The sequence below is a fragment of the Pseudophryne corroboree genome, unplaced genomic scaffold (assembly GCF_028390025.1).
Source record: "Pseudophryne corroboree isolate aPseCor3 unplaced genomic scaffold, aPseCor3.hap2 scaffold_583, whole genome shotgun sequence".
Classification (NCBI taxonomy): Eukaryota; Metazoa; Chordata; class Amphibia; order Anura; family Myobatrachidae; genus Pseudophryne; species Pseudophryne corroboree.
Genome location: NW_026970182.1, coordinates 307,528 through 333,719, shown reverse-complemented (window position 1 = coordinate 333,719; position 26,192 = coordinate 307,528). Strand labels below are relative to the sequence as shown.

General features: G+C 34.6%; 6 non-coding genes across 6 annotated transcripts; all 6 read right to left on the bottom strand.

The window, feature by feature from the left end:
• Positions 1 to 2,272: 2,272 nt before the first annotated feature.
• Positions 2,273 to 2,346, bottom strand: TRNAS-ACU (transfer RNA serine (anticodon ACU)). The gene has a single exon. It is a non-coding gene; the product is annotated as a tRNA-Ser (tRNA).
• Positions 2,347 to 6,933: 4,587 nt separating this feature from the next.
• Positions 6,934 to 7,007, bottom strand: TRNAS-ACU (transfer RNA serine (anticodon ACU)). The gene has a single exon. It is a non-coding gene; the product is annotated as a tRNA-Ser (tRNA).
• Positions 7,008 to 10,438: 3,431 nt separating this feature from the next.
• TRNAS-ACU (transfer RNA serine (anticodon ACU)) lies at positions 10,439 to 10,512 on the bottom strand. Its single transcript has one exon. It is a non-coding gene; the product is annotated as a tRNA-Ser (tRNA).
• A 6,921-nt stretch (positions 10,513 to 17,433) lies between these two features.
• TRNAS-ACU (transfer RNA serine (anticodon ACU)) lies at positions 17,434 to 17,507 on the bottom strand. Its single transcript has one exon. It is a non-coding gene; the product is annotated as a tRNA-Ser (tRNA).
• A 4,589-nt stretch (positions 17,508 to 22,096) lies between these two features.
• TRNAS-ACU (transfer RNA serine (anticodon ACU)) lies at positions 22,097 to 22,170 on the bottom strand. Its single transcript has one exon. It is a non-coding gene; the product is annotated as a tRNA-Ser (tRNA).
• A 2,264-nt stretch (positions 22,171 to 24,434) lies between these two features.
• Positions 24,435 to 24,508, bottom strand: TRNAS-ACU (transfer RNA serine (anticodon ACU)). Its single transcript has one exon. It is a non-coding gene; the product is annotated as a tRNA-Ser (tRNA).
• Between the last annotated feature and the right edge of the window lie 1,684 nt (positions 24,509 to 26,192).

Sequence of the window (26,192 nt, the reverse complement as noted above, 5' to 3'; positions counted from 1 at the left end):
GAGACACTTTGCAAAAAGTACATACTGACAAAGGCTAATAAGCATACATCTAGAACGTTTCCTAGAAAAACTTTAAAAAGTCAATAATCTGGAGAGTTTTTGTAAGATGTTTCTTCCATCAACCAACGAAGAAACACATTGGTACTTTCCCATGATGACTGAGTGCTTCAGGATCTCTTGCACTTACATGTGCAGCAGAGTACTGCAATGGAAGCATGCTGGGCCCATAACCCAGAGGTAGGCAGATTGAAACTATCCTTTGCTATATGCATTTTTTTTTGTTAATTTAAGTAATCAAAACTGGGATTGATATTTTTGCTCTTTTATTTTTACTTAAAGTACAATAACTTTTACAATTTTAATTTGTTTTAATAGTATATTGACAGTATAGTTTTCTTTAAAAAATCCACTTAATTTTCTTTACCCTATTATTAAAAGGGTAATTGACAAAAACAAACTACATTGTCACCAGAAGAGCAATACAAAATGTACAAGTGATATATTAAAATCATCTTTCCAGCTTGAATTTCAATGATGCATTGGGGCAACGATTTTGTGAGAAACATCTTCACCCTTAAATAAAGATTTTCTTAATTCCTTACCTGTGTGCTAATTAGATATCACCTTGTTTTCACATTAAACAGACTTCCACATGAGAAAGCAGCAAGGATGCAGTGGCGTTAATGTTTCCTGGTGTCAACCCGTATTATTTCAGTAGACATTGAAATGAAGATGCATCTTGCTGCCTTTCCAATGAAGCAAGTTTAATTTAGTAATAGGTGAAAAACCATCCCTACAAAGGTGTTAATCAGAGACTTGGCTTTGTGGACACTTTTCAGAGAACAAATTTGTTAGCATAAAAATAAAGCCAGAAAATGAAGAGCTGTTTAATCACTCAATTGGATTTTTTTTGCCAGCATATTTCTTTTTCTCTGCAACCCACTGCTAAATTGTGCTTCCTAGCTGTTTTTATTAAATCACTGAATCAAATCTAACTCTGATTACATCAGAGAAGGCCAGGTACCCTACACCATAACAGAGGGTTTGAAATTTTGACTTGTCTACTTAAAGATCACCAAAATCTGATAACAAGGTCAATTACATCCCTGGGTGGGATTGAATCACCAACCTTTTGGTTAGTAACCAGACACACTAACCGATTGCGCCACAGAGACACTTTGTAAAAAGTACGTACTGACAAAGGCTAATAAGCATACATCTAGAACGTTTCCTAGAAAAACTTTAAAAAGTCAATAATCTGGAGAGTTTTTGTAAGATGTTTCTTCCATCAACCAACGAAGAAACACATTGGTACTTTCCCATGATGAGTGAGTGCTTCAGGATCTACTGCACTTACATGTGCAGCAGAGTACAGCAATGGAAGCATGCTGGGCACATAACCCAGAGGTAAGCAGATTGAAACTATCCTCTGCTATATGCATTTTTTTTGTTAATTAAAGTAATCCAAAACTGGGATTGATATTTTGGCTCTTTTATTTTTACTTAAAGTACAACAACTTTTACCATTTTAATTTGTTTTAATAGTATATTGACAGTATTGTTTTCTTTCAAAAATCCACTTAATTTTCTTTACCCTATTATTAAAATGGTAATTGACAAAAACAAACTACATTGTCACCAGAAGAGCAATACAAAATGTACAAGTGATATATTAAAATCATCTTTCCAGCTTGAATTTCAATGATGCATTGGGGCAACGATTTTGTGAGAAACATCTTCACCCTTAAATAAAGATTTTCTTAATTCCTTACCTGTGTGCTAATTAGATATCACCTTGTTTTCACATTAAACAGACTTCTACATGAGAAAGCAGCAAGGATGCAGTGGCGGTAATGTTTCCTGGTGTCAACCTGTATTATTTCAGTAGACATTGAAATGAAGATGCATCTTGCTGCCTTTCCAATGAAGCAAGTTTAATTTAGTAATAGGTGAAAAACCATCCCTACAAAGGTGTTAATCAGAGACTTGGCTTTGTGGACACTTTTCAGAGAACAAATTTGTTAGCATAAAAATAAAGCCAGAAAATGAAGAGCTGTTTAATCACTCAATTGGATTTTTTTTTGCCAGCATATTTCTTTTTCTCTGCAACCCACTGCTAAATTGTGCTTCCTAGCTGTTTTTATTAAATCACTGAATCAAATCTAACTCTGATTACATCAGAAAAGGCCAGGTACCCTACACCATAACAGGGGGTTTGAAATTTTGACTTGTCTACTTAAAGATCACCAAAATCTGATAACAAGGTCAATTACGTCCCTGGGTGGGATTGAACCACCAACCTTTTGGTTAGTAGCCGGACACACTAACCGATTGCGCCACAGAGACACTTCGCAAAAAGTCTATACTGACAAAGGCTAATACGCATACATCTAGAACGTTTCCTAGAAAAACTTTAAAAAGTCAATAATCTGGAGAATTTTTGTAAAATGTTTCTTCCATCAACCAACGAAGAAACACATTGGTACTTTCCCATGATGAGTGAGTGCTTCAGGATCTCTTGCACTTACATGTGCAGCAGAGTACTGCAATGGAAGCATGCTGGGCCCATAACCCAGAGGTAGGCAGATTGAAACTATCCTTTGCTATATGCATTTTTTTTGTTAATTTAAGTAATCAAAACTGGGATTGATATGTTTGCTCTTTTATTTTTACTTGAAGTACAATAACTTTTACCATTTTAATTTGTTTGAATAGTATATTGACAGTATAGTTTTCTTTAAAAAATCAACTTAATTTTCTTTACCCTATTATTAAAAGGGTAATTGACAAAAACAAACTACATTGTCACCAGAAGAGCAATACAAAATGTACAAGTGATATATTAAAATCATCTTTCCAGCTTGAATTTCAATGATGCTTTGGGGCAACGATTTTGTGAGAAACATCTTCACCCTTAAATAAAGATTTTCTTAATTCCTTACCTGTGTGCTAATTAGATATCACCTTGTTTTCACATTAAACAGACTTCCACATGAGAAAGCAGCAAGGATGCAGTGGTGTTAATGTTTCCTGGTGTCAACCTGTATTATTTCAGTAGAAATTGAAATGAGGATGCATCTTGCTGCCTTTCCAATGAAGCAAGTTTAATTTAGTAATAGGTGAAAAACCATCCCTACAAAGGTGTTAATCAGAGACTTGGCTTTGTGGACACTTTTCAGAGAACAAATTTGTTAGCATAAAAATAAAGCCAGAAAATGAAGAGCTGTTTAATCACTCAATTGGATTTTTTTTGCCAGCATATTTCTTTTTCTCTGCAACCCACTGCTAAATTGTGCTTCCTAGCTGTTTTTATTAAATCACTGAATCAAATCTAACTCTGATTACATCAGAAAAGGCCAGGTACCCTACACCATAACAGGGGGTTTGAAATTTTGACTTGTCTACTTAAAGATCACCAAAATCTGATAACAAGGTCAATTACGTCCCTGGGTGGGATTGAACCACCAACCAGACACACTAACCGATTGCGCCACAGAGACACTTTGTAAAAAGTACGTACTGACAAAGGCTAATAAGCATACATCTAGAACGTTTCCTAGAAAAACTTTAAAAAGTCAATAATCTGGAGAGTTTTTGTAAGATGTTTCTTCCATACACCAACGAAGAAACACATTGGTACTTTCCTATGATGAGTGAGTGCTTCAGGATCTCTTGCACTTACATGTGCAGCAGAGTACTGCAATGGAAGCATGCTGGGCCCATAACCCAGAGGTAGGCAGATTGAAACTATCCTTTGCTATATGCATTTTTTTTGTTAATTTAAGTAATCAAAACTGGGATTGATATTTTTGCTCTTTTATTTTTACTTAAAGTACAATAACTTTTACCATTTTAATTTGTTTTAATAGTATATTGACAGTATTGTTTTCTTTCAAAAATCCACTTAATTTTCTTTACCCTATTATTAAAATGGTAATTGACAAACACAAACTACATTGTCACCAGAAGAGCAATACAAAATGTACAAGTGATATATTAAAATCATCTTTCCAGCTTGAATTTCAATGATGCATTGGGGCAACGATTTTGTGAGAAACATCTTCACCCTTAAATAAAGATTTTCTTAATTCCTTACCTGTGTGCTAATTAGATATCACCTTGTTTTCACATTAAACAGACTTCTACATGAGAAAGCAGCAAGGATGCAGTGGCGGTAATGTTTCCTGGTGTCAACCTGTATTATTTCAGTAGACATTGAAATGAAGATGCATCTTGCTGCCTTTCCAATGAAGCAAGTTTAATTTAGTAATAGGTGAAAAACCATCCCTACAAAGGTGTTAATCAGAGACTTGGCTTTGTGGACACTTTTCAGAGAACAAATTTGTTAGCATAAAAATAAAGCCAGAAAATGAAGAGCTGTTTAATCACTCAATTGGATTTTTTTGCCAGCATATTTCTTTTTCTCTGCAACCCACTGCTAAATTGTGCTTCCTAGCTGTTTTTATAAAATCACTGAATCAAATCTAACTCTGATTACATCAGAGAAGGCCAGGTACCCTACACCATAAGAGGGGGTTTGAAATGTTGACTTGTCTACTTAAAGATCACCAAAATCTGATCACAAGGTCAATTACGTCCCTGGGTGGGATTGAACCACCAACCTTTTGGTTTATAGCCGTTCACACTAACTGATTGCGCCACAGAGACACTTTGCAAAAGATTATACTGACAAAGGCTAATAAGCATTCATCTAAAACGTTTCCTAGAAAAACTTTAAAAAGTCAATAATCTGGAGAGTTTTTGTAAGATGTTTCTTCCATCCACCAACGAAGAAACACATTGGTACTTTCCCATGATGAGTGAGTGCTTCAGGATCTCTTGCACTTACATGTGCAGCAAAGTACTGCAATGGAAGCATGCTGGGCCCATAACCCAGAGGTAGGCAGATTAAAACTATCCTCTGCTATATGCATATTTTTTTGTTAATTAAAGTAATCCAAAACTGGGATTGATATTTTTGCTCTTTTATTTTTCATTAAAGTACAATAACTTTTACCATTTTAATTTGTTTTAATAGTATATTGAAAGTATTATTTTCTTTAAAAAATCCACTTAATTTTCTTTACCCTATTATTAAAATGGTAATTGACAAAAACAAACTACATTGTCACCAGAAGAGCAATACAAAATGTACAAGTGATATATTAAAATCATCTTTCCAGCTTGAATTTCAATGATGCATTGGGGCAACGATTTTGTGAGAAACATCTTCACCCTTAAATAAAGATTTTCTTAATTCCTTACCTGTGTGCTAATTAGATATCACCTTGTTTTCACATTAGACAGACTTCCACATGAGAAAGCAGCAAGGATGCAGTGGCGATAATGTTTCCTGGTGTCAACCTGTATTATTTCAGTAGACATTGACATGAGGATGCATCTTGCTGCCTTTCCAATGAAGCAAGTTTAATTTAGTAATAGGTGAAAAACCATCCTTACAAAGGTGTTAATCAGAGACTTGGCTTTGTGGACACTTTTCAGAGAACAAATTTGTTAGCATAAAAATAAAGCCAGAAAATGAAGAGCTGTTTAATCACTCAATTGGATTTTTTTGCCAGCATATTTCTTTTTCTCTGCAACCCACTGCTAAATTGTGCTTCCTAGCTGTTTTTATAAAATCACTGAATCAAATCTAACTCTGATTACATCAGAGAAGGCCAGGTACCCTACACCATAAGAGGGGGTTTGAAATTTTGACTTGTCTACTTAAAGATCACCAAAATCTGATAACAAGGTCAATTACGTCCCTGGGTGGGATTGAACCACCAACCTTTCGGTTAATAGCCATACACACTAACTGATTGTGCCACAGAGACACTTTGCAAAAGTACATACTGACAAAGGCTAATAAGCATTCATCTAAAACGTTTCCTAGAAAAACTTTAAAAAGTCAATAATCTGGAGAGTTTTTGTAAGATGTTTCTTCCATCAACCAACGAAGAAACACATTGGTACTTTCCCATGATGAGTGAGTGCTTCAGGATCTACTGCACTTACATGTGCAGCAGAGTACAGCAATGGAAGCATGCTGGGCACATAACCCAGAGGTAAGCAGATTGAAACTATCCTCTGCTATATGCATTTTTTTTTGTTAATTAAAGTAATCCAAAACTGGGATTGATATTTTGGCTCTTTTATTTTTACTTAAAGTACAATAACTTTTACCATTTTAATTTGTTTTAATAGTATATTGACAGTATTGTTTTCTTTCAAAAATCCACTTAATTTTCTTTACCCTATTATTAAAATGGTAATTGACAAAAACAAACTACATTGTCACCAGAAGAGCAATACAAAATGTACAAGTGATATATTAAAATCATCTTTCCAGCTTGAATTTCAATGATGCATTGGGGCAACGATTTTGTGAGAAACATCTTCACCCTTAAATAAAGATTTTCTTAATTCCTTACCTGTGTGCTAATTAGATATCACCTTGTTTTCACATTAAACAGACTTCTACATGAGAAAGCAGCAAGGATGCAGTGGCGGTAATGTTTCCTGGTGTCAACCTGTATTATTTCAGTAGACATTGAAATGAAGATGCATCTTGCTGCCTTTCCAATGAAGCAAGTTTAATTTAGTAATAGGTGAAAAACCATCCCTACAAAGGTGTTAATCAGAGACTTGGCTTTGTGGACACTTTTCAGAGAACAAATTTGTTAGCATAAAAATAAAGCCAGAAAATGAAGAGCTGTTTAATCACTCAATTGGATTTTTTTTGCCAGCATATTTCTTTTTCTCTGCAACCCACTGCTAAATTGTGCTTCCTAGCTGTTTTTATTAAATCACTGAATCAAATCTAACTCTGATTACATCAGAGAAGGCCAGGTACCCTACACCATAACAGGGGGTTTGAAATTTTGACTTGTCTACTTAAAGATCACCAAAATCTGATAACAAAGTCAATTACGTCCCTGGGTGGGATTGAACCACCAACCTTTTGGTTAGTAACCAAACACACTAACCGATTGCGCCACAGAGACACTTTGTAAAAAGTACGTACTGACAAAGGCTAATAAGCATACATCTAGAACGTTTCCTAGAAAAACTTTAAAAAGTCAATAATCTGGAGAGTTTTTGTAAGATGTTTCTTCCATCAACCAACGAAGAAACACATTGGTCCTTTCCTATGATGAGTGAGTGCTTCAGGATCTCTTGCACTTACATGTGCAGCAGAGTACTGCAATGGAAGCATGCTAGGCCCATAACCCAGAGGTAGGCAGATTGAATCTATCCTTTGCTATATGCATTTTTTTTGTTAATTTAAGTAATCAAAACTGGGATTGATATTTTTGCTCTTTTATTTTTACTTAAAGTACAATAACTTTTACCATTTTAATTTGTTTTAATAGTATATTGACAGTATTGTTTTCTTTCAAAAATCCACTTAATTTTCTTTACCCTATTATTAAAATGGTAATTGACAAAAACAAACTACATTGTCACCAGAAGAGCAATACAAAATGTACAAGTGATATATTAAAATCATCTTTCCAGCTTGAATTTCAATGATGCATTGGGGCAACGATTTTGTGAGAAACATCTTCACCCTTAAATAAAGATTTTCTTAATTCCTTACCTGTGTGCTAATTAGATATCACCTTGTTTTCACATTAAACAGACTTCCACATGAGAAAGCAGCAAGGATGCAGTGGCGTTAATGTTTCCTGGTGTTAACCCGTATTATTTCAGTAGACATTGAAATGAGGATGCATCTTGCTGCCTTTCCAATGAAGCAAATTTAATTTAGTAATAGGTGAAAAACCATCCCTACAAAGGTGTTAATCAGAGACTTGGCTTTGTGGACACTTTTCAGAGAACAAATTTGTTAGCATAAAAATAAAGCCAGAAAATGAAGAGCTGTTTAATCACTCAATTGGATTTTTTTGCCAGCATATTTCTTTTTCTCTGCAACCCACTGCTAAATTGTGCTTCCTAGCTGTTTTTATTAAATCACTGAATCAAATCTAACTCTGATTACATCAGAAAAGGTAAGGTACCCTACACCATAACAGGGGGTTTGAAATTTTGACTTGTCTACTTAAAGATCACCAAAATCTGATAACAAGGTCAATTACGTCCCTGGGTGGGATTGAACCACCAACCTTTTGGTTAGTAGCCGGATACACTAACCGATTGCGCCACAGAGACACTTTGCAAAAAGTAAATACTGACAAAGGCTAATAAGCATACATCTAGAACGTTTCCTAGAAAAACTTTAAAAAGTCAATAATCTGGAGAGTTTTTGTAAGATGTTTCTTCCATCAACCAACGAAGAAACACATTGGTACTTTCCTATGATGAGTGAGTGCTTCAGGATCTCTTGCACTTACATGTGCAGCAGAGTACTGCAATGGAAGCATGCTGGGCCCATAACCCAGAGGTAGGCAGATTGAAACTATCCTTTGCTATATGCATTTTTTTTGTTAATTTAAGTAATCAAAACTGGGATTGATATTTTTGCTCTTTTATTTTTACTTAAAGTACAATAACTTTTACCATTTTAATTTGTTTTAATAGTATATTGACAGTATTGTTTTCTTTCAAAAATCCACTTAATTTTCTTTACCCTATTATTAAAATGGTAATTGACAAAAACAAACTACATTGTCACCAGAAGAGCAATACAAAATGTACAAGTGATATATTAAAATCATCTTTCCAGCTTGAATTTCAATGATGCATTGGGGCAACGATTTTGTGAGAAACATCTTCACCCTTAAATAAAGATTTTCTTAATTCCTTACCTGTGTGCTAATTAGATATCACCTTGTTTTCACATTAAACAGACTTCCACATGAGAAAGCAGCAAGGATGCAGTGGCGTTAATGTTTCCTGGTGTCAACCCGTATTATTTCAGTAGACATTGAAATGAGGATGCATCTTGCTGCCTTTCCAATGAAGCAAATTTAATTTAGTAATAGGTGAAAAACCATCCCTACAAAGGTGTTAATCAGAGACTTGGCTTTGTGGACACTTTTCAGAGAACAAATTTGTTAGCATAAAAATAAAGCCAGAAAATTAAGAGCTGTTTAATCACTCAATTAGATTTTTTTGCCAGCATATTTCTTTTTCTCTGCAACCCACTGCTAAATTGTGCTTCCTAGCTGTTTTTATAAAATCACTGAATCAAATCTAACTCTGATTACATCAGAGAAGGCCAGGTACCCTACACCATAAGAGGGGGTTTGAAATGTTGACTTGTCTACTTAAAGATCACCAAAATCTGATCACAAGGTCAATTACGTCCCTGGGTGGGATTGAACCACCAACCTTTTGGTTTATAGCCATTCACACTAACTGATTGCACCACAGAGACACTTTGCAAAAGTACATACTGACAAAGGCTAATAAGCATTCATCTAAAACGTTTCCTAGAAAAACTTTAAAAAGTCAATAATCTGGAGAGTTTTTGTAAGATGTTTCTTCCATCAACCAACGAAGAAACACATTAGTACTTTCCCATGATGAGTGAGTGCTTCAGGATCTACTGCACTTACATGTGCAGCAGAGTACAGCAATGGAAGCATGCTGGGCACATAACCCAGAGGTAAGCAGATTGAAACTATCCTCTGCTATATGCATTTTTTTTGTTAATTAAAGTAATCCAAAACTGGGATTGATATTTTGGCTCTTTTATTTTTACTTAAAGTACAATAACTTTTACCATTTTAATTTGTTTTAATAGTATATTGACAGTATTGTTTTCTTTCAAAAATCCACTTAATTTTCTTTACCCTATTATTAAAATGGTAATTGACAAAAACAAACTACATTGTCACCAGAAGAGCAATACAAAATGTACAAGTGATATATTAAAATCATCTTTCCAGCTTGAATTTCAATGATGCATTGGGGCAACGATTTTGTGAGAAACATCTTCACCCTTAAATAAAGATTTTCTTAATTCCTTACCTGTGTGCTAATTAGATATCACCTTGTTTTCACATTAAACAGACTTCTACATGAGAAAGCAGCAAGGATGCAGTGGCGGTAATGTTTCCTGGTGTCAACCTGTATTATTTCAGTAGACATTGAAATGAAGATGCATCTTGCTGCCTTTCCAATGAAGCAAGTTTAATTTAGTAATAGGTGAAAAACCATCCCTACAAAGGTGTTAATCAGAGACTTGGCTTTGTGGACACTTTTCAGAGAACAAATTTGTTAGCATAAAAATAAAGCCAGAAAATGAAGAGCTGTTTAATCACTCAATTGGATTTTTTTTGCCAGCATATTTCTTTTTCTCTGCAACCCACTGCTAAATTGTGCTTCCTAGCTGTTTTTATTAAATCACTGAATCAAATCTAACTCTGATTACATCAGAAAAGGCCAGGTACCCTACACCATAACAGGGGGTTTGAAATTTTGACTTGTCTACTTAAAGATCACCAAAATCTGATAACAAGGTCAATTACGTCCCTGGGTGGGATTGAACCACCAACCTTTTGGTTAGTAGCCGGACACACTAACCGATTGCGCCACAGAGACACTTTGCAAAAAGTACATACTGACAAAGGCTAATAAGCATACATCTAGAACGTTTCCTAGAAAAACTTTAAAAAGTCAATAATCTGGAGAGTTTTTGTAAGATGTTTCTTCCATCAACCAACGAAGAAACACATTGGTACTTTCCCATGATGAGTGAGTGCTTCAGGATCTCTTGCACTTACATGTGCAGCAAAGTACTGCAATGGAAGCATGCTGGGCCCATAACCCAGAGGTAGGCAGATTAAAACTATCCTCTGCTATATGCATATTTTTTTGTTAATTAAAGTAATCCAAAACTGGGATTGATATTTTTGCTCTTTTATTTTTCATTAAAGTACAATAACTTTTACCATTTTAATTTGTTTTAATAGTATATTGAAAGTATTATTTTCTTTAAAAAATCCACTTAATTTTCTTTACCCTATTATTAAAATGGTAATTGACAAAAACAAACTACATTGTCACCAGAAGAGCAATACAAAATGTACAAGTGATATATTAAAATCATCTTTCCAGCTTGAATTTCAATGATGCATTGGGGCAACGATTTTGTGAGAAACATCTTCACCCTTAAATAAAGATTTTCTTAATTCCTTACCTGTGTGCTAATTAGATATCACCTTGTTTTCACATTAAACAGACTTCCACATGAGAAAGCAGCAAGGATGCAGTGGCGATAATGTTTCCTGGTGTCAACCTGTATTATTTCAGTAGACATTGAAATGAGGATGCATCTTGCTGCCTTTCCAATGAAACAAGTTTAATTTAGTAATAGGTGAAAAACCATCCTTACAAAGGTGTTAATCAGAGACTTGGCTTTGTGGACACTTTTCAGAGAACAAATTTGTTAGCATAAAAATAAAGCCAGAAAATGAAGAGCTGTTTAATCACTCAATTGGATTTTTTTGCCAGCATATTTCTTTTTCTCTGCAACCCACTGCTAAATTGTGCTTCCTAGCTGTTTTTATAAAATCACTGAATCAAATCTAACTCTGATTACATCAGAGAAGGCCAGGTACCCTACACCATAAGAGGGGGTTTGAAATGTTGACTTGTCTACTTAAAGATCACCAAAATCTGATCACAAGGTCAATTACGTCCCTGGGTGGGATTGAACCACCAACCTTTTGGTTTATAGCCATTCACACTAACTGATTGCGCCACAGAGACACTTTGCCAAAGTATATACTGACAAAGGCTAATAAGCATTCATCTAAAACGTTTCCTAGAAAAACTTTAAAAAGTCAATAATCTGGAGAGTTTTTGTAAGATGTTTCTTCCATCCACCAACGAAGAAACACATTGGTACTTTCCCATGATGAGTGAGTGCTTCAGGATCTCTTGCACTTACATGTGCAGCAAAGTACTGCAATGGAAGCATGCTGGGCCCATAACCCAGAGGTAGGCAGATTAAAACTATCCTCTGCTATATGCATATTTTTTTGTTAATTAAAGTAATCCAAAACTGGGATTGATATTTTTGCTCTTTTATTTTTCATTAAAGTACAATAACTTTTACCATTTTAATTTGTTTTAATAGTATATTGAAAGTATTATTTTCTTTCAAAAATCCACTTAATTTTCTTTACCCTATTATTAAAATGGTAATTGACAAAAACAAACTACATTGTCACCAGAAGAGCAATACAAAATGTACAAGTGATATATTAAAATCATCTTTCCAGCTTGAATTTCAATGATGCATTGGGGCAACGATTTTGTGAGAAACATCTTCACCCTTAAATAAAGATTTTCGTAATTCCTTTCCTGTGTGCTAATTAGATATCACCTTGTTTTCACATTAAACAGACTTCCACATGAGAAAGCAGCAAGGATGCAGTGGCGATAATGTTTCCTGGTGTCAACCTGTATTATTTCAGTAGACATTGAAATGAGGATGCATCTTGCTTCCTTTACAATGAAGCAAGTTTAATTTAGTAATAGGTGAAAAACCATCCTTACAAAGGTGTTAATCAGAGACTTGGCTTTGTGGACACTTTTCAGAGAACAAATTTGTTAGCATAAAAATAAAGCTAGAAAATGGCTTAATCACTCAATTGGATTTTTTTGCCAGCATATTTCTTTTTCTCTGCAACCCACTGCTAAATTGTGCTTCCTAGCTGTTTTTATAAAATCACTGAATCAAATCTAACTCTGATTACATCAGAGAAGGCCAGGTACCCTACACCATAAGAGGGGGTTTGAAATTTTGACTTGTCTACTTAAAGATCACCAAAATCTGATAACAAGGTCAATTACGTCCCTGGGTGGGATTGAACCACCAACCTTTTGGTTAATAGCCATACACACTAACTGATTGCGCCACAGAGACACTTTGCAAAAGTCCATACTGACAAAGGCTAATAAGCATTCATCTAAAACGTTTCCTAGAAAAACTTTAAAAAGTCAATAATCTGGAGAGTTTTTGTAAGATGTTTCTTCCATCAACCAACGAAGAAACACATTGGTACTTTCCCATGATGAGTGAGTGCTTCAGGATCTACTGCACTTACATGTGCAGCAGAGTACAGCAATGGAAGCATGCTGGGCACATAACCCAGAGGTAAGCAGATTGAAACTATCCTCTGCTATATGCATTTTTTTTTGTTAATTAAAGTAATCCAAAACTGGGATTGATATTTTGGCTCTTTTATTTTTACTTAAAGTACAATAACTTTTACCATTTTAATTTGTTTTAATAGTATATTGACAGTATTGTTTTCTTTCAAAAATCCACTTAATTTTCTTTACCCTATTATTAAAATGGTAATTGACAAAAACAAACTACATTGTCACCAGAAGAGCAATACAAAATGTACAAGTGATATATTAAAATCATCTTTCCAGCTTGAATTTCAATGATGCATTGGGGCAACGATTTTGTGAGAAACATCTTCACCCTTAAATAAAGATTTTCTTAATTCCTTACCTGTGTGCTAATTAGATATCACCTTGTTTTCACATTAAACAGACTTCTACATGAGAAAGCAGCAAGGATGCAGTGGCGGTAATGTTTCCTGGTGTCAACCTGTATTATTTCAGTAGACATTGAAATGAAGATGCATCTTGCTGCCTTTCCAATGAAGCAAGTTTAATTTAGTAATAGGTGAAAAACCATCCCTACAAAGGTGTTAATCAGAGACTTGGCTTTGTGGACACTTTACAGAGAACAAATTTGTTAGCATAAAAATAAAGCCAGAAAATGAAGAGCTGTTTAATCACTCAATTGGATTTTTTTTGCCAGCATATTTCTTTTTCTCTGCAACCCACTGCTAAATTGTGCTTCAGAGCTGTTTTTATTAAATCACTGAATCAAATCTAACTCTGATTACATCAGAAAAGGCCAGGTACCCTACACCATAACAGGGGGTTTGAAATTTTGACTTGTCTACTTAAAGATCACCAAAATCTGATAACAAGGTCAATTACGTCCCTGGGTGGGATTGAACCACCAACCAGACACACTAACCGATTGCGCCACAGAGACACTTTGTAAAAAGTACGTACTGACAAAGGCTAATAAGCATACATCTAGAACGTTTCCTAGAAAAACTTTAAAAAGTCAATAATCTGGAGAGTTTTTGTAAGATGTTTCTTCCATCAACCAACGAAGAAACACATTGGTACTTTCCTATGATGAGTGAGTGCTTCAGGATCTCTTGCACTTACATGTGCAGCAGAGTACTGCAATGGAAGCATGCTGGTCCCATAACCCAGAGGTAGGCAGATTGAAACTATCCTTTGCTATATGCATTTTTTTTGTTAATTTAAGTAATCAAAACTGGGATTGATATTTTTGCTCTTTTATTTTTACTTAAAGTACAATAACTTTTACCATTTTAATTTGTTTTAATAGTATATTGACAGTATTGTTTTCTTTCAAAAATCCACTTAATTTTCTTTACCCTATTATTAAAATGGTAATTGACAAAAACAAACTACATTGTCACCAGAAGAGCAATACAAAATGTACAAGTGATATATTAAAATCATCTTTCCAGCTTGAATTTCAATGATGCATTGGGGCAACGATTTTGTGAGAAACATCTTCACCCTTAAATAAAGATTTTCTTAATTCCTTACCTGTGTGCTAATTAGATATCACCTTGTTTTCACATTAAACAGACTTCTACATGAGAAAGCAGCAAGGATGCAGTGGCGGTAATGTTTCCTGGTGTCAACCTGTATTATTTCAGTAGACATTGAAATGAAGATGCATCTTGCTGCCTTTCCAATGAAGCAAGTTTAATTTAGTAATAGGTGAAAAACCATCCCTACAAAGGTGTTAATCAGAGACTTGGCTTTGTGGACACTTTTCAGAGAACAAATTTGTTAGCATAAAAATAAAGCCAGAAAATGAAGAGCTGTTTAATCACTCAATTGGATTTTTTTTGCCAGCATATTTCTTTTTCTCTGCAACCCACTGCTAAATTGTGCTTCAGAGCTGTTTTTATTAAATCACTGAATCAAATCTAACTCTGATTACATCAGAAAAGGCCAGGTACCCTACACCATAACACGGGGTTTGAAATTTTGACTTGTCTACTTAAAGATCACCAAAATTTGATAACAAGGTCAATTACGTCCCTGGGTGGGCTTGAACCACCAACCTTTTGGTTAGTAGCTGGACACACTAACCGATTGCGCCACAGAGACACTTTGCTAAAAGTATATACTGACAAAGGCTAATAAGCATACATCTAGAATGTTTCCTAGAAAAGCTTTAAAAAGTCAATAATCTGGAGAGTTTTTGTAAGATGTTTCTTCCATCAACCAACGAAGAAACACATTGGTACTTTCCCATGATGAGTGAGTGCTTCAGGATCTCTTGCACTTACATGTGCAGCAGAGTACTGCAATGGAAGCTTGCTGGGCCCATAACCCAGAGGTAGGCAGATTGAAACTATCCTTTGCTATATGCATTTTTTTTTGTTAATTTAAGTAATCAAAACTGGGATTGATATTTTTGCTCTTTTATTTTTACTTAAAGTACAATAACTTTTACCATTTTAATTTGTTTTAATAGTATATTGACAGTATAGTTTTCTTTTAAAAAATCCACTTAATTTTCTTTACCCTATTATTAAAAGGGTAATTGACAAAAACAAACTACATTGTCACCAGAAGAGCAATACAAAATGTACAAGTGATATATTAAAATCATCTTTCCAGCTTGAATTTCAATGATGCATTGGGGCAACGATTTTGTGAGAAACATCTTCACCCTTAAATAAAGATTTTCTTAATTCCTTACCTGTGTGCTAATTAGATATCACCTTGTTTTCACATTAAACAGACTTCTACATGAGAAAGCAGCAAGGATGCAGTGGCGTTAATGTTTCCTGGTGTCAACCTGTATTATTTCAGTAGACATTGAAATGAGGATGCATCTTGCTGCCTTTCCAATGAAGCAAGTTTAATTTAGTTATAGGTGAAAAACCATCCCTACAAAGGTGTTAATCAGAGACTTGGCTTTGTGGACACTTTTTAGAGAACAAATTTGTTAGCATAAAAATAAAGGCAGAAAATGAAGAGCTGTTTAATCACTCAATTGGATTTTTCTGCCAGCATATTTTTTTTCTCTGCAACCCATTGCTAAATTGTGCTTCCTAGCTGTTTTTTATAAAATCACTGAATCAAATCTAACTCTGATTACATCAGAGAAGGCCAGGTACCCTACACCATAAGAGGGGGTTTGAAATTTTGACTTGTCTACTTAAATATCACCAAAACCTGATCACAAGGTCAATTATGTCCCTGGGTGGGATTGAACCACCAACCTTTTGGTTAGTAGCCAGACACACTAACCGATTGCGCCACAGTGACACTTTGCAAAAAGTACATACTGACAAAGGCTAATAAGCATTCATCTAGAACATTTCCTAGAAAAACTTTAAAAAGTCAATAATCTGGAGAGTTTTTGTAAGAATTTTCTTAAATCAACCAACGAAGAAACAAATTGGTACTTTCCCATGATGAGTGAGTGCTTCAGGATCTCTTGCACTTACATGTGCAGCAGAGTACTGCAATGGAAGCATGCTGGGCCCATTACCCAGAGGTAGGCAGATTGAAACTATCCTCTGCTATATGCATTTTTTTTGTTAATTAAAGTAATCCAAAACTGGGATTGATATGTTAGCTATTTTATGTTTACTTAAAGTACAATAACTTTTACCATTTTAATTTGTTTTAATAGTATATTGACAGTATTGTTTTCTTTCAAAAATCCACTTAATTTTCTTTACCCTATTATTAAAATGGTAATTGACAAAAACAAACTACATTGTCACCAGAAGAGCAATACAAAATGTACAAGTGATATATTAAAATCATCTTTCCAGCTTGAATTTCAATGATGCATTGGGGCAACGATTTTGTGAGAAACATCTTCACCCTTAAATAAAGATTTTCTTAATTCCTTACCTGTGTGCTAATTAGATATCACCTTGTTTTCACATTAAACAGACTTCCACATGAGAAAGCAGCAAGGATGCAGTGGCGTTAATGTTTCCTGGTGTCAACCTGTATTATTTCAGTAGAAATTGAAATGAGGATGCATCTTGCTGCCTTTCCAATGAAGCAAGTTTAATTTAGTAATAGGTGAAAAACCATACCTACAAAGGTGTTAATCAGAGACTTGGCTTTGTGGACACTTTTCAGAGAACAAATTTGTTAGCATAAAAATAAAGCCAGAATATGAAGAGCTGTTTAATCACTCAATTGGATTTTTTTTCCAGCATATTTCTTTTTCTCTGCAACCCACTGCTAAATTGTGCTTCCTAGCTGTTTTTATAAAATCACTGAATCAAATCTAACTCTGATTACATCAGAGAAGGCCAGGTACCCTACACCATAACAGGGGGTTTGAAATTTTGACTTGTCTACTTAAAGATCACCAAAATCTGATAACAAGGTCAATTACGTCCCTGGGTGGGATTGAACCACCAACCTTTTGGTTAGTAGCCAGACACACTAACCGATTGCGCCACAGAGACACTTTGTAAAAAGTAAGTACTGACAAAGGCTAATAAGCATACATCTAGAACGTTTCCTAGAAAAACTTTAAAAAGTTAATAAGCTGGAGAGTTTTTGTAAGATGTTTCTTCCATCAACCAACGAAGAAACACATTGGTACTTTCCCATGATGAGTGAGTGCTTCAGGATCTCTTGCACTTACATGTGCAGCAGAGTACTGCAATGGAAGCATGCTGGGCCCATAACCCAGAGGTAGGCAGATTGAAACTATCCTTTGCTATATGCATTTTTTTTGTTAATTTAAGTAATCAAAACTGGGATTGATATTTTTGCTCTTTTATTTTTACTTAAAGTACAATAACTTTTACCATTTTAATTTGTTTTAATAGTATATTGACAGTATAATTATTTTTAAAAAAATCCACTTAATTTTCTTTACCCTATTATTAAAAGGGTAATTGACAAAAACAAACTACATTGTCACCAGAAGAGCAATACAAAATGTACAAGTGATATATTAAAATCATCTTTCCAGCTTGAATTTCAATGATGCATTGGGGCAACGATTTTGTGAGAAACATCTTCACCCTTAAATAAAGATTTTCTTAATTCCTTACCTGTGTGCTAATTAGATATCACCTTGTTTTCACATTAAACAGACTTCTACATGAGAAAGCAGCAAGGATGCAGTGGCGGTAATGTTTCCTGGTGTCAACCTGTATTATTTCAGTAGACATTGAAATGAAGATGCATCTTGCTGCCTTTCCAATGAAGCAAGTTTAATTTAGTAATAGGTGAAAAACCATCCCTACAAAGGTGTTAATCAGAGACTTGGCTTTGTGGACACTTTACAGAGAACAAATTTGTTAGCATAAAAATAAAGCCAGAAAATGAAGAGCTGTTTAATCACTCAATTGGATTTTTTTTGCCAGCATATTTCTTTTTCTCTGCAACCCACTGCTAAATTGTGCTTCAGAGCTGTTTTTATTAAATCACTGAATCAAATCTAACTCTGATTACATCAGAAAAGGCCAGGTACCCTACACCATAACAGGGGGTTTGAAATTTTGACTTGTCTACTTAAAGATCACCAAAATCTGATAACAAGGTCAATTACGTCCCTGGGTGGGATTGAACCACCAACCAGACACACTAACCGATTGCGCCACAGAGACACTTTGTAAAAAGTACGTACTGACAAAGGCTAATAAGCATACATCTAGAACGTTTCCTAGAAAAACTTTAAAAAGTCAATAATCTGGAGAGTTTTTGTAAGATGTTTCTTCCATCAACCAACGAAGAAACACATTGGTACTTTCCTATGATGAGTGAGTGCTTCAGGATCTCTTGCACTTACATGTGCAGCAGAGTACTGCAATGGAAGCATGCTGGTCCCATAACCCAGAGGTAGGCAGATTGAAACTATCCTTTGCTATATGCATTTTTTTTGTTAATTTAAGTAATCAAAACTGGGATTGATATTTTTGCTCTTTTATTTTTACTTAAAGTACAATAACTTTTACCATTTTAATTTGTTTTAATAGTATATTGACAGTATTGTTTTCTTTCAAAAATCCACTTAATTTTCTTTACCCTATTATTAAAATGGTAATTGACAAAAACAAACTACATTGTCACCAGAAGAGCAATACAAAATGTACAAGTGATATATTAAAATCATCTTTCCAGCTTGAATTTCAATGATGCATTGGGGCAACGATTTTGTGAGAAACATCTTCACCCTTAAATAAAGATTTTCTTAATTCCTTACCTGTGTGCTAATTAGATATCACCTTGTTTTCACATTAAACAGACTTCTACATGAGAAAGCAGCAAGGATGCAGTGGCGGTAATGTTTCCTGGTGTCAACCTGTATTATTTCAGTAGACATTGAAATGAAGATGCATCTTGCTGCCTTTCCAATGAAGCAAGTTTAATTTAGTAATAGGTGAAAAACCATCCCTACAAAGGTGTTAATCAGAGACTTGGCTTTGTGGACACTTTTCAGAGAACAAATTTGTTAGCATAAAAATAAAGCCAGAAAATGAAGAGCTGTTTAATCACTCAATTGGATTTTTTTTGCCAGCATATTTCTTTTTCTCTGCAACCCACTGCTAAATTGTGCTTCAGAGCTGTTTTTATTAAATCACTGAATCAAATCTAACTCTGATTACATCAGAAAAGGCCAGGTACCCTACACCATAACACGGGGTTTGAAATTTTGACTTGTCTACTTAAAGATCACCAAAATTTGATAACAAGGTCAATTACGTCCCTGGGTGGGCTTGAACCACCAACCTTTTGGTTAGTAGCTGGACACACTAACCGATTGCGCCACAGAGACACTTTGCTAAAAGTATGTACTGACAAAGGCTAATAAGCATACATCTAGAATGTTTCCTAGAAAAGCTTTAAAAAGTCAATAATCTGGAGAGTTTTTGTAAGATGTTTCTTCCATCAACCAACGAAGAAACACATTGGTACTTTCCCATGATGAGTGAGTGCTTCAGGATCTCTTGCACTTACATGTGCAGCAGAGTACTGCAATGGAAGCTTGCTGGGCCCATAACCCAGAGGTAGGCAGATTGAAACTATCCTTTGCTATATGCATTTTTTTTTGTTAATTTAAGTAATCAAAACTGGGATTGATATTTTTGCTCTTTTATTTTTACTTAAAGTACAATAACTTTTACCATTTTAATTTGTTTTAATAGTATATTGACAGTATAGTTTTCTTTTAAAAAATCCACTTAATTTTCTTTACCCTATTATTAAAAGGGTAATTGACAAAAACAAACTACATTGTCACCAGAAGAGCAATACAAAATGTACAAGTGATATATTAAAATCATCTTTCCAGCTTGAATTTCAATGATGCATTGGGGCAACGATTTTGTGAGAAACATCTTCACCCTTAAATAAAGATTTTCTTAATTCCTTACCTGTGTGCTAATTAGATATCACCTTGTTTTCACATTAAACAGACTTCTACATGAGAAAGCAGCAAGGATGCAGTGGCGTTAATGTTTCCTGGTGTCAACCTGTATTATTTCAGTAGACATTGAAATGAGGATGCATCTTGCTGCCTTTCCAATGAAGCAAGTTTAATTTAGTTATAGGTGAAAAACCATCCCTACAAAGGTGTTAATCAGAGACTTGGCTTTGTGGACACTTTTTAGAGAACAAATTTGTTAGCATAAAAATAAAGGCAGAAAATGAAGAGCTGTTTAATCACTCAATTGGATTTTTCTGCCAGCATATTTTTTTTCTCTGCAACCCATTGCTAAATTGTGCTTCCTAGCTGTTTTTTATAAAATCACTGAATCAAATCTAACTCTGATTACATCAGAGAAGGCCAGGTACCCTACACCATAAGAGGGGGTTTGAAATTTTGACTTGTCTACTTAAATATCACCAAAACCTGATCACAAGGTCAATTATGTCCCTGGGTGGGATTGAACCACCAACCTTTTGGTTAGTAGCCAGACACACTAACCGATTGCGCCACAGTGACACTTTGCAAAAAGTACATACTGACAAAGGCTAATAAGCATTCATCTAGAACATTTCCTAGAAAAACTTTAAAAAGTCAATAATCTGGAGAGTTTTTGTAAGAATTTTCTTAAATCAACCAACGAAGAAACAAATTGGTACTTTCCCATGATGAGTGAGTGCTTCAGGATCTCTTGCACTTACATGTGCAGCAGAGTACTGCAATGGAAGCATGCTGGGCCCATTACCCAGAGGTAGGCAGATTGAAACTATCCTCTGCTATATGCATTTTTTTTGTTAATTAAAGTAATCCAAAACTGGGATTGATATGTTAGCTATTTTATGTTTACTTAAAGTACAATAACTTTTACCATTTTAATTTGTTTTAATAGTATATTGACAGTATTGTTTTCTTTCAAAAATCCACTTAATTTTCTTTACCCTATTATTAAAATGGTAATTGACAAAAACAAACTACATTGTCACCAGAAGAGCAATACAAAATGTACAAGTGATATATTAAAATCATCTTTCCAGCTTGAATTTCAATGATGCATTGGGGCAACGATTTTGTGAGAAACATCTTCACCCTTAAATAAAGATTTTCTTAATTCCTTACCTGTGTGCTAATTAGATATCACCTTGTTTTCACATTAAACAGACTTCCACATGAGAAAGCAGCAAGGATGCAGTGGCGTTAATGTTTCCTGGTGTCAACCTGTATTATTTCAGTAGAAATTGAAATGAGGATGCATCTTGCTGCCTTTCCAATGAAGCAAGTTTAATTTAGTAATAGGTGAAAAACCATACCTACAAAGGTGTTAATCAGAGACTTGGCTTTGTGGACACTTTTCAGAGAACAAATTTGTTAGCATAAAAATAAAGCCAGAATATGAAGAGCTGTTTAATCACTCAATTGGATTTTTTTTCCAGCATATTTCTTTTTCTCTGCAACCCACTGCTAAATTGTGCTTCCTAGCTGTTTTTATAAAATCACTGAATCAAATCTAACTCTGATTACATCAGAGAAGGCCAGGTACCCTACACCATAACAGGGGGTTTGAAATTTTGACTTGTCTACTTAAAGATCACCAAAATCTGATAACAAGGTCAATTACGTCCCTGGGTGGGATTGAACCACCAACCTTTTGGTTAGTAGCCAGACACACTAACCGATTGCGCCACAGAGACACTTTGTAAAAAGTAAGTACTGACAAAGGCTAATAAGCATACATCTAGAACGTTTCCTAGAAAAACTTTAAAAAGTTAATAAGCTGGAGAGTTTTTGTAAGATGTTTCTTCCATCAACCAACGAAGAAACACATTGGTACTTTCCCATGATGAGTGAGTGCTTCAGGATCTCTTGCACTTACATGTGCAGCAGAGTACTGCAATGGAAGCATGCTGGGCCCATAACCCAGAGGTAGGCAGATTGAAACTATCCTTTGCTATATGCATTTTTTTTGTTAATTTAAGTAATCAAAACTGGGATTGATATTTTTGCTCTTTTATTTTTACTTAAAGTACAATAACTTTTACCATTTTAATTTGTTTTAATAGTATATTGACAGTATAATTATTTTTAAAAAAATCCACTTAATTTTCTTTACCCTATTATTAAAAGGGTAATTGACAAAAACAAACTACATTGTCACCAGAAGAGCAATACAAAATGTACAAGTGATATATTAAAATCATCTTTCCAGCTTGAATTTCAATGATGCATTGGGGCAACGATTTTGTGAGAAACATCTTCACCCTTAAATAAAGATTTTCTTAATTCCTTACCTGTGTGCTAATTAGATATCACCTTGTTTTCACATTAAACAGACTTCTACATGAGAAAGCAGCAAGGATGCAGTGGCGTTAATGTTTCCTGGTGTCAACCTGTATTATTTCAGTAGACATTGAAATGAGGATGCATCTTACTGCCTTTCCAATGAAGCAAGTTTAATTTAGTAATAGGTGAAAAACCATCCCTACAAAGGTGTTAATCAGAGACTTGGCTTTGTGGACACTTTTCAGAGAACAAATTTGTTAGCATAAAAATAAAGCCAGAAAATGAAGAGCTGTTTAATCACTCAATTGGATTTTTTTTGCCAGCATATTTCTTTTTCTCTGCAACCCACTGCTAAATTGTGCTTCCTAGCTGTTTTTATAAAATCACTGAATCAAATCTAACTATGATTACATCAGAGAAGGCCAGGTACCCTACACCATAAGAGGGGGTTTGAAATTTTGACTTGTCTACTTAAAGATCACCAAAATCTGATAACAAGTTCAATTACTTCCCTGGGTGGGATTGAACCACCAACCTTTTGGTTAGTAGCCAGACACACTACCCGATTGCGCCACAGAGACACTTTGCAAAAAGTGTGTACTGACAAAGGCTAATAAGCATACATCTAGAACGTTTCCTAGAAAAACTTTAAAAAGTTAATAAGCTGGAGAGTTTTTGTAAGATGTTTCTTCCATCAACCAACGAAGAAACACATTGGTACTTTCCCATGATGAGTGAGTGCTTCAGGATCTCTTGCACTTACATGTGCAGCAGAGTACTGCAATGGAAGCATGCTGGGCCCATAACCCAGAGGTAGGCAGATTGAAACTATCCTTTGCTATATGCATTTTTTTTGTTAATTTAAGTAATCAAAACTGGGATTGATATTTTTGCTCTTTTATTTTTACTTAAAGTACAATAACTTTTACCATTTTAATTTGTTTTAATAGTATATTGACAGTATAGTTTTCTTTAAAAAATCCACTTAATTTTCTTTACCCTATTATTAAAAGGGTAATTGACAAAAACAAACTACATTGTCACCAGAAGAGCAATACAAAATGTACAAGTGATATATTAAAATCATCTTTCCAGCTTGAATTTCAATGATGCATTGGGGCAACGATTTTGTGAGAAACATCTTCACCCTTAAATAAAGATTTTCTTAATTCCTTACCTGTGTGCTAATTAGATATCACCTTGTTTTCACATTAAACAGACTTCTACATGAGAAAGCAGCAAGGATGCAGTGGCGTTAATGTTTCCTGGTGTCAACCTGTATTATTTCAGTAGACATTGAAATGAGGATGCATCTTGCTGCCTTTCCAATGAAGCAAGTTTAATTTAGTTATAGGTGAAAAACCATCCCTACAAAGGTGTTAATCAGAGACTTGGCTTTGTGGATACTTTTTAGAGAACAAATTTGTTAGCATAAAAATAAAGGCAGAAAATGAAGAGCTGTTTAATCACTCAATTGGATTTTTCTGCCAGCATATTTTTTTTCTCTGCAACCCATTGCTAAATTGTGCTTCCTAGCTGTTTTTTATAAAATCACTGAATCAAATCTAACTCTGATTACATCAGAGAAGGCCAGGTACCCTACACCATAAGAGGGGGTTTGAAATTTTGATTTGTCTACTTAAATATCACCAAAACCTGATCACAAGGTCAATTATGTCCCTGGGTGGGATTGAACCACCAACCTTTTGGTTAGTAGCCAGACACACTAACCGATTGCGCCACAGAGACACTTTGCAAAAAGTACATACTGACAAAGGCTAATAAGCATTCATCTAGAACGTTTCCTAGAAAAACTTTAAAAAGTCAATAATCTGGAGAGTTTTTGTAAGAATTTTCTTAACTCAACCAACGAAGAAACACATTGGTACTTTCCCATTATGAGATGAGTGCTTCAGGATCTCTTGCACTTACATGTGCAGCAGAGTACTGCAATGGAAGCATGCTGGGCCCATTACCCAGAGGTAGGCAGATTGAAACTATCCTCTGCTATATGCATTTTTTTTGTTAATTAAAGTAATCCAAAACTGGGATTGATATGTTAGCTATTTTATGTTTACTTAAAGTACAATAACTTTTACCATTTTAATTTGTTTTAACAGTATATTGACAGTATTGTTTTCTTTCAAAAATCCACTTAATTTTCTTTACCCTATTATTAAAATGGTAATTGACAAAAACAAACTACATTGTCACCAGAAGAGCAATACAAAATGTACAAGTGATATATTAAAATCATCTTTCCAGCTTGAATTTCAATGATGCATTGGGGCAACGATTTTGTGAGAAACATCTTCACCCTTAAATAAAGATTTTCTTAATTCCTTACCTGTGTGCTAATTAGATATCACCTTGTTTTCACATTAAACAGACTTCCACATGAGAAAGCAGCAAGGATGCATTGGCGTTAATGTTTCCTGGTGTCAACCTGTATTATTTCAGTAGACATTGAAATGAGGATGCATCTTGCTGCCTTTCCAATGAAGCAAGTTTAATTTAGTAATAGGTGAAAAACCATCCTTACAAAGGTGTTCATCAGAGACTTGGCTTTGTGGACACTTTTCAGAGAACAAATTTGTTAGCATAAAAATAAAGCCAGAAAATGAAGAGCTGTTTAATCACTCAATTGGATTTTTTTGCCAGCATATTTCTTTTTCTCTGCAACCCACTGCTAAATTGTGCTTCCTAGCTGTTTTTATAAAATCACTGAATCAAATCTAACTCTGATTACATCAGAGAAGGCCAGGTACCCTACACCATAAGAGGGGATTTGAAATTTTGACTTGTCTACTTAAATATCACCAAAATCTGATCACAAGGTCAATTACATCCCTGGGTGGGATTGAACCACCAACCTTCTGGTTTATAGCCGTACACACTAACTGATTGCACCACAGAGACACTCTGCGAAAGTACATACTGACAAAGGCTAATAAGCATTCATCTAAAACATTTCCTAGAAAAACTTTAAAAAGTCAATAATCTGGAGAGTTTTTGTAAGATGTTTCTTCCATCCACCAACGAAGAAACACATTGGTACTTTCCCATGATGAGTGAGTGCTTCAGGATCTCTTGCACTTACATGTGCAGCAGAGTACTGCAATGGAAGCATGCTGGGCCAATAACCCAGAGGTAGGCAGATTAAAACTATCCTCTGCTATATGCATTTTTTTTTGTTAATTAAAGTAATCCAAAACTGGGATTGATATTTTTGCTCTTTTATTTTTCATTAAAGTACAATAACTTTTACCATTTTAATTTGTTTTAATAGTATATTGAAAGTATTGTTTTCTTTTAAAAATCCACTTAATTTTCTTTACCCTATTATTAAAATGGTAATTGACAAAAACAAACTACATTGTCACCAGAAGAGCAATACAAAATGTACAAGTGATATATTAAAATCATCTTTCCA